The sequence below is a fragment of the Heterodontus francisci genome, chromosome 18 (genome assembly GCF_036365525.1).
Source record: "Heterodontus francisci isolate sHetFra1 chromosome 18, sHetFra1.hap1, whole genome shotgun sequence".
In the NCBI taxonomy this organism is placed as follows: domain Eukaryota; kingdom Metazoa; phylum Chordata; class Chondrichthyes; order Heterodontiformes; family Heterodontidae; genus Heterodontus; species Heterodontus francisci.
In genome coordinates this window covers 68,964,599-68,974,557 of record NC_090388.1, presented here as the reverse complement: position 1 = coordinate 68,974,557, position 9,959 = coordinate 68,964,599, and positions in this window count along the sequence as shown.

Sequence of the window (9,959 nt, the reverse complement as noted above, 5' to 3'; positions counted from 1 at the left end):
CAGTTCATGTAGTGCTGAGAGTATAGCAGGCTTGGCACTCTTGATTATTTCAGGGGTAATGCTGTCCTTTCCAGGGGCTTTTCCGCTGGCTAGAGAATCAATGGCATCACTGAGTTCCGATTTTGTTGGCTGTATGTCCAGCTCATCCATGACTGGTAGAGGCTGGGCTGCATTGAGGGCAGTCTCAGTGATAGCATTCTCCCTGGAGTACAGTCCAACATGGCGGCACCTCATCAGACCCCTTTCCTATCCTGAGTGGCGTGAAACAGGGATCAACCCAGCGGTCCATTTGTTTGCGTTGGTCATTGATTATGTCCCCTGATTTAGATTTGAGGGGGGCGATCTTCTTGATGGTTGGCCCAAAAGCTCTCTTAATGCCATCATACATTCCTCTGATGTTTCCGGTGTCTGAGGCCAGCTGAATATGACTGTATAGGTGTTGCCAGTAGTCATTTGCGCAGCGCCCAGCTGTTCTTTGTGCAGTGCTTCTGGCAGCTTTAAGTTCTATGGATGTTAACTCGCTGGGGGCTTTCTTGTTCAGCATTGCAATGCGCTTAGCCGCTATGACAGGCTCCAGCTCTTCAATATGAGATTGAAACCAGTCTGCATTTCTCTTCGCACGTTTGCCGTAGGTGGTCAAAGCTGACTCATAGATGGCGTCTCTGATGTGGGCCTACTTGGTCTCAGCATCCCCTGTGGGAGTGTTTTGAAGGGATGTTACAAGTGAATTTAGAAATTTTTGTAACAGCTGTGGATGAGAAATTCTGCTCGTGTTGATGCGCGGGTGGCCCTTCTGCTTGGAATGATGCAACCTCTTTGGTCTGAGTCTAACCTTGCTGCACACCAGGGAGTGGTCGGTGTCGCAGTCCGCACTGTGGAAGCTGCGTGTGATTTGAACACTGTTTAAGGAGGCTCGCCTTGTGACGATGAGGTCTAGCTGGTGCCAACGACGCGATCTTGGGTGCCTCCATGAAACCTGGTGACAGGGTTTAGTGTGAAAGAACGAGTTGTTGATGCAGAGGTTATGATAGGTACACAACTCAAGCAGTCTCTGCCTGTTCTCATTCATCCTTCCAACGCCATAGCGCCCAAGGCAGGAGGGCCATGAGACATGGTCGGCCCCAACCCTGGCATTAAAGTCCCCCAGGTGTTGGGGATGCTATAACAAACAAAATCAATTGGCCATGGTACTGAGGCCAGGCTCTTTAGGCACGTACAGTGACATAGGATTCAGATCACACCCAAGTTTTGGATACTATCTGATTTCCTGGCCTTTATGCTTGATTCTTGGACATGAAGGGCTAGAAGTGAATCTGGGCTCCTTTTCACAAGCACCTGAAAAAGTGGCGAAAGGCTAATCTGACATCGGGCCTCAAACCTACTCTACATCTTTGGGCTGAGTTGCCGGCACCTGTCACGCCTCGAGGAAAGTACATTTGGGTCACTGGATGGAAATCTCAAAGTTCATGGAGGCAATGGCTGGGGGTAGGGGGCAATGGGGCAATTACCAGGGCTCTCAAGGTGAGGGAGAACTCTTGCTCCTCTTGGCTCCACAGAAGGAAATAACTAAAAACTTGCTTTTGGTTGGAGGTTGTGGGGGCAACTGAAAAATCCTGAAAAGAAATTCAATGTTATAGGAACTCGGTGACTTTTGAATTGCAGTAACAATTGTTTATTTGATGTGTGATTTGTTCCAGGGCAATGGAACTGAAGAGGCCGACTAAAGATGTGTTGAATTATTTTGCATCTCTAAGGCTCATAAAAATAATCTGGGTCGCTGCTGCCATGAGGCCTCCACTCTTCACAATCGTGACTGCATTCCCCCCACAAGGCTTGTGGCCTCAATCTGGTGAGCTGCACCAGGACACCTGTTTGGTGCCTGCCAGATTTAAATGAGGCCAGGCCTCAAAATCACGGAGGCTTCTTCACTGTCAGAATAAATGGCTGATCAGCCAACTGCTCCAGTCGATCACCCAAAAGTCAAAATAGGCCCTGTGGAATTTTGCCATCATGAAATATTGCTGGCTTAAAAATAGCTCGCACTGCAGATTTGTGGAGCTGGGAATAGATTATGGAGCTAATTTCATGTGACATTTCATCTTAGCTGCTGTTAGAATTATCGTTTATTTTAAAGCTGAATAACGATTGTTTTTAATAACTTTATTTCAGTTAACAAAATAGCATGTCACCTTGTTTTAAACCAACTTGCCTCCCACACAAAATAAAATATACAGATTGTTATAGACAGAATTGAGAGAGAACCGAAACTCCAATTCTCTTCCCTTTACTGGCCGTAGTCCAGTGTGTTTTTTGAAAAGGAGAATGGGTGTGTTTCTTAACCCCTGAGTGTGTGGCCAATTTGAATAACCAACAGCATGCTTTTCATGGGTTGAAATAAAGAGGATTATTTTTATTCACACGTTCACCCTGAAAGTCTGACCCTAAGTCGCTCACTCACCACTCACATTCAAGGAAAAAATGTCGTTAAAGAGGATAGTGCACTTTTCCCATCACAAACAAAGGGCTCGTCCTGGGCAAAAGGCATGCGTTGTGGGCACGATGAAGAAGGCGTTTGCACTCCTGAAGTGTAGTTAGGTGGATTCAATAGTGTTACGACCAGGTGAGGCAGAGGCCTAGGGTTCCCCTATCAGCCTTTTCCTGGTCTGGCCATAACAGGGTTTAACTTTTAAAACACCATGTTTTAGCTTCCCTCTCGGTTAGTCCTTGCTCACTGCTTTCTAATTGTAATGGCAAAGAAATCGACTAGACAGGTTTTCTCAGATTTAAAAAAGAAAGGTATAAGTTTATTAACCTTAAAACTCTAACTCAGTTAAAACGACTAAAAATACGAGACGCAACCATGCTAGCATGCATACGTGATAAACATACACGCAATTAGAGACCGAGGAGAAGAGGGGAAAGGTTTGAAGTAATAGCTGGAGTTCAGTTACTGGTTTTGGATTGGATGTAAAGTCTTCGATTAAAGTTAAATCTTGCAGTTCTTTTTGGGGCCCAGTGCACACTTTCAAACTTGTTTCGCTGGTCTTCTGTCTTGAGGCTTACGTTACTTCTGTGGATCCCTGGAACTTTGCTTGAGAGAGAGATAGAGGGAGAGACCTTTCTTCTCTTTTGTCTTCAAATTGCTGTCTGTTCCTTTCTATGTGGCACAATTCAAACAACCCCCAGGTTGGCCAGCAGGTTAGTCATGTTACAAGCTCCTTATTTGGAACAGTCTTTCCTGCGAGGTTTGTGGATTCCTTCAAGCTTGGCAGACACGCTTGGTGGGGATGGGGGAGGATGAGGGTTGGAATGCTGGCTCTTACACATTCAATGTCTCTTGATCACCACTATTGACAAAAATCCCTCTGGCTAATTGAATCGGGGAGGCACTCTCATTGTCTTCTTCAGACAACTGTCTTTTAGAAATGTGCAGCCATGTTTTCAGCCACTGTTGTGGTCTTTTTAAACAAGTTATTTCAAGTTCAGTAACAGTTCAAAAATAATGTTCCATATGATGAAATTAATATGTCTCAATTTGGCAGGTGTGGTTTTTGTCACAATAGCCAGAGTCGCATATCGAAGTGATTGCAGGATTTTCTCGAAGAGGTGGATTTTCAGCAGGTTATGAGATTAGTTGCTTGTAGAATTATTACTAGGTGGTTGGATTTCTGTGCTGGTGGACTTGAAAAAGAACAGGCTCAGAGACCTCAGGATGTTGTTGTCTCCAATTTTAAGGCCTAGGTGTTCTGCCTTTGCTGCTGTCTCTGCATGTTGTTGTTTGAAGACTGACCAGTTTCTCCCTGGTGCTTGGAATAATAAGATACGTTATTTGTGATTAGTTTTGGTCAGGTGGCTACCTGATCAATACTTCTATTGTCCACCCAGAATAATTTGATGGTCAAAGCCATTGCTACACAGTGGGGATGGATGGTGGACATTCACACCCACTTATGATTGAACTGTTTTCTTACAGCTCTCTTTATTAAGTTTTGAGCTTTGAGTCAGTGAGTCTAGGAATCCATAGATATTGAGTTTGGGTCAGACCACAAACAAGAAGTGTGAATTCCACAAATGGTTTTGTCTTGGTATATCCATCCAAGGAGGCACTGCACCCACGGTCATTCAATTAGGAACTTTCCAGAGGCTTGAGATACTTGAATCTGGGCTGAAATTGCAGCCATCTAATGTAGTCTTTTAATGTCCATTGTGATTCATTTTTTAAAAATTCAGTTTCAAAAGATTCTATGCTGAATACGGCCCATGTTTAAACATGCCTTTACTGGGCATGACAGACAAAGCCTTTATAACAATGTTTTGAAGAGGCTTTATGTATCTATGCACAATACTAAACAAATTAGAAGCAATGTCTGTCAAGTTGCCCACCAACCATCTGTATTGAGTTGTTAAGGCTGTTGACACCCGTTATTTCCTTTTACAATGAGAAAGGGACAGGAAATGTGTCACTGTAACTGATGTTACCATAATCAAAATGAAAGGTTTTATGTACCATATCATTCTGATGCCCATCATGAACTTGAGCACCATAACAATGGTTCACAAAACATCTCTGCATACAAACTTCCAGCTGTCGGAGAATGAATTTAAACCATCGCTAGGAATTTAGTTTCAAGATAGTACTCCAGCGTCAATGGGTTGTGAGTTTCAGTCCTACTCCAAGATTTCAGCACATAACTCGAATGGTTCATTATCTGATGCATCATCTTTTGAATAAGATATTAAATGATCAATCTGTAATTATGAGTATAGAAACAACTGTTTCTTTTGATATGGTTCTTCACACATTCTGAGGTCACTTTATTTGAATTCCTCCTTGTCTGTTTATGCAAACATTGCCCAGTCACATTGAATGGTGTACTTGGAGCTTGCCTGTCAGCATGGAATATTACAGCTGAAGAACCATTTGTTTCAAGGTCTTGGTAATAGCTAAAGATAAATTTCCTGTTTTCAGAGTCAAAAATCAGTCAACCTAGTATGACATAATTGAAAGCTTTTATCACTGATTTATTACATTGGCTTTTACTTTCTTCTGTATTTAATTTCCCTTCTTTTGATAAATAATAAGCTTAGTCTGACTGATGCACATTTTTTGCCAGAAGAGAGACAGCTACACTTCCAGAAGGGTTTTGATACAGTGCCACACAATAGATGTGTTGTCATGCAGGCCCCCACCTGCCAAGATTGAGGCACACATTATTTCGCCACATGAACATTAAAACTTTAAATTGTGGCTGGGAAGAAAAGAGGGCCTATCACAAGGAATTGCCAAGCCCCTGACTGGAAAGACACTTGCATGCTAGCAGACAGTGTTGGAACAAAGGACCCAGTCCCTGCTTCTCCATTACACAAAAGACCTGGTCAGGCCAGTTTAGTCACATGACTAACTGGCTGTTTGAATTGGAACTTGCCTCAGAGTGTTTGAAAGGCATAAAGCTCTTTTCTCCTGGACTGAAAACACCTCTCTCCTGTCTGCTCCCATCTCTTTCTCACGGAACTGAAGACCTATTGAAGACATATGAACCCCAAGAAAGAAAGAGGTTTAAGAAGAATACTGAGCCCCAATGAAAAGCAAGACTACCTACAATCAAGGACTATAGCGAGCTCGAAGCACAGTAAAAACCTCTCTTCAGAGATTGCCTCAAACTTTTTTTACTTTATTTTTCTTCTCTTTTCTGTTCCTATTTGCATGTGCGTATTGCATATGCATGCTAATGTGGGGTGCGGCGTGTATCCGTAGGCATTTACCATATTAGAGTTTAAGTTTAAGTTTTAATAAATCTAACTTTTCTTCTGTAAACCTAAGAAAGACTTTTTATGTTCATTTCTTTGCCTTATAATTGAAAAGTGGTGAACAAGGATTCACCAAGGGGGAATCTCAAAACACAGTATGTTTAAAAATTAAACCCTGTTACAATAAGACCAGGTGAAGACAGTAAAAGACCCCTTGACACCTTTCTTACCTGGTCTTAACACTTGTGAACAAAGTTATAGCGCATGGAATAAACGGGACAGTAGAAAAATGGATACGGAATTAGCTGAGTGACAGGAAACAGGAGTAGTGGTTAATGGATATTTTTTGGGCTATAGGGAGGTTTGTAGCGGAATCAATGTTGGCACCCTTGCTTTTCCCGATATATATTAATGACTTAGACCTTGTTGTAAAGGGCACAATTTCAAAGTTTGCAGATGATACGAAACTTGGAAGCATTGTGAACTGTGAGGGGGATAGTGTAGAACTTCAAAAGGACATAGACAAGTTGGTGGAATGGGTGGACAGGTGGCAGATGAAGTTCAATGCAGAGAAATGTGAAGTAATTCATTTTGGTAGGAAGAACATGGAGAAACTATATAAAATAATGGGCACAATTCTAATTCTAAAGGGGGTGCAGGAGCAGATGGACCTGGGTGTACATGTACATAAGGCATTGAAGGTGGCAAGACAGATTGATAGTGGTTAAAAAAAGCATACAGTATCCTGGGCTTTATTAACAGGGGTATCGAGTATAAGAGCAAGAGGTATGTTGAACTTGTATAAGACACTAGTTCAGCCTCAGCTGGAGTATTGCGTCCATTTCTGGGCACTGCAATTTAGGAAAAACCTGAGGGCCTTGGAGAGAGTGTAGAAAAGATTCACAAGCATGGTACCAGGGATGAGGAACTTCAGTTATGAAGATAGATTGGAGAAGTTGGGACTGTTTTCCTTGGAGAAAAGAAGACTGAGAGGAGATTTGATAGAGGTATTCAAAATCATGAGGGGTCTGGACAGAGTAGATAGAGAGAAACTGTTCCCACTCGTGAAAGGATTGAGAATGAGAGGGCACAGATTTAAAATAATTGATAAAAGAAGCAAAAGCAACCTGAGGAAAAACCTTTTCATGCAGCGAGTGGTTAAGGCCTGGAATGCACTGTCTGAGAGTGTGGTGGACGCAGGTTCAATTGAAGCATTCAAAAGGGAATTGGACTGTTATGTGAAAAGGAAGAATGTGCAGCGTTAGGGGGAGAAGGTGGGGGAGTAGCACTAGGTGAAATGCTCTTTCGGAGAGCTGGTGCAGACACGATGGGCCGAATGGCCTCCTTCTGCGCTGTAACAGTTCTGTGATTCTGTGACATTGCTGCTACGGAACAAATTTTTCTCTGACGTTACAACCACTGCGGGAGCAACACACTTAATTCATTCCTGTCGTTCCACAGGTCACAGCATATTTATTAATTTTTACCAAAATCAGAAAAAAACAGCCAAATCAACACTCTAGCATCCCCAGAATGAAATAGACCAAACCGGGTATCTTTAGACAACAAAAAAATTAGCTATTTATTTAAAAAACTAAATCTTAAATACTATTAAGATAAACCTATATCTAAAGATCTTATAACTTCTTAACTAATCTAACTCCCGCATTCATACACATACATTCAAAAATAACAATTCATTGGTTTTCAAAAAGATAGTTTTTAAGATTAGTTGCCTGTTAAGAATAATTAAAAATGAGAGTCTTTGCATTTTACGTTCCTGGTGAATGAAGTCTTCTAAAATGAAGATAATCAAAGTTCACTTGAAGTCTTTATCTGGATTTGATGAAAATACTCTGTTCTTGATAGGCAAATAGTGCGGCTGCAGAAGCATTAAACAATTCTTTCCATGATGAGCACAGCAATACAAATAATTTGTTGAAAAAGAAAAGCTTTTCTTATTTACTCAGGCAATTAACTTAGCTTGTAGCTTTGTAGAACTTCTCTTGAGAGAGAATAAAACAGCTCCTTTCTCTTCAGTTCTTCACTGGCAAGTCTCTCAGAAACAACTGCTTCAAAACTGATCTCTGCCAGTTCCCCACACAGTCAAAATGGACACATCATACCATGTGTCCAGCTGTTGCTCAGGGTAACCAGAATGCAGCTGTGGTACACTATGTCTCCAGATTTCTAGAATCTTCTCTCCTTTAAAGGTGCACTGCTTCCAACAGTAATGAAATGCCATTCCCGAAATGGGTTTCATTACTCTGCAAAAAAAAAAGAAATTGGAAAAACACTAACATTTTTACTGCATCTACGCACCATTCACTCTGCTAATAATTTACAGCATTTTCCTTATACCATCGCCATCAATGAGCTAACATAGTTAAATTCGTGACAAAGCGTCGGCGATAATATCATTTTTCCCTGAAATATGTACAACTCTTAGATGATAAGGCTGTAACAACATACTCTATCTAAAGATTCTAGCATTGACCAGAAACTGAACTGGAGTAGCCATATAAATACCGTGGCTACAAGAGCATGTCAGAGGCGAGGCATCTTGCGGCAAGTATCTCCCCTCCTGACTCCCCAAAGCCTGTCCACCATCTACAAGGCACAAGTCAGGAGGGTGATGGAATACTCTCCACTTGCCTGGATAGGTGCAGCTTCAACAACACTCAAGAAGGTCGACACCATCCAGGACAAAGCAGCCCGCTTGATTGGCACCCCATCTACAAACATTCACTCCCTCCACCACCGAAGCACAGTGGCAGCAGTGTGTACCATCTACAAGTTGCACTTTTGCAATGCACTTAGACAGCACCTCCAAACCCGTGGCCTCTACGACCCAGAAGGACAAGGGCAGCAGATGCATGGAAGCACCACCACCTGCAAGTTTCCCTCGAAGCCACATACCATCCTGACTTGGAACTATATCGCCGTTCCTTCACTGTCGCTGGGTCAAAATCCTGGAACTCCCTTCCTAACAGCACTATGGGTGTACCTACCCCACATGGACTGCAGCAGTTCAAGAAGGCAGCTCACCATCACCTTTTCAAGGGCAATTAGGGATGGGCAATAAATCCTGGCCTAGCCAGCAACGCCCACATCCCATGAATGAATTAAAAAATCATTCTGCGTCAGAAAGGGGAAGGTCAGAGGGCATTGTGAATACACGGCAAGGAGTGAGATTAGGAGAATGAATGGGGCCACAGGGAAGTGAAGGGGAAGAGAGATCTTGAGGGACATTCGTCCCTATGAGCTGCTGGAGATTGCACTCCTTAAGACCTAAAAGGAAGAGAAAAAGTTTTTTGTAAATGCATCGGATAAGACGAAGGAGGAAATGAAACTGTGGAGCAGGACAGCTTTGAGAAAGGTTGAGTCATTGCTGCTGGAGAGAGCTGGCCTTTCAAGGTAAGTGAGAGAGAGGGAGACCCAAGAAGGAGGCACCCTTTCTCCAAATTTTATAAACTTAAAATAAAAAATTGTTAGCAGCTTAGGAGCCTCCCCCACAGGGTGGCCTGTGGTTGCAGCTGAAACCAAGCAGGCAGGGAGGCCCTCTAAGCCTGTCTGGAGCAATGGCCCCCACATCCTGGTCTGCCACCGATAGGCTGCCTTCAGGCAGCTGCACTGTCCCCCGCCACGTGTGAGGACCTGGAGGCCGACTGAAAAATCCCAGTCAGCCTCTTGACAGCAGGCCTTAATATGCCATTAATTAGGGGAGTCATCTACCCACCTCTTGTGCGTGGGTAGCCCTGCCGCCACCATCTCACCATCCCGCCTCCAGGTAAATCGCCCAGGGAAACAGCATGTCGGCTGGCAGAGCAAATTTTCACAACCACCTTCCTCCCTGCCTATCCCCATCAGGACCTAAAAATTCAGCCCCAGGTCATGTATGTGAAGAACCTGCACACATTGGCCAACATGTGTCACATTTGAAACATATCTACTGATCCGTTTATCAATGGCTAGGGATTCATTTTCAAACCTTACTTTGTTCCTTCCTTTCAGGACTCACAAGACACAAAAGGGTCAGTGATTGGGAAGAACTCTGAAGTTTTCCCACATTATTAACGAGGAAGTATTTGGTCTCCTTCGATGGGCATTTTATGAGCAGCAACTCACCATGTAGGTTCCTACAGGCATAAACTCATGTCCTCCTGATCTGTAATACATCACCAGAGCTACATAGATTGCATCACTAGACA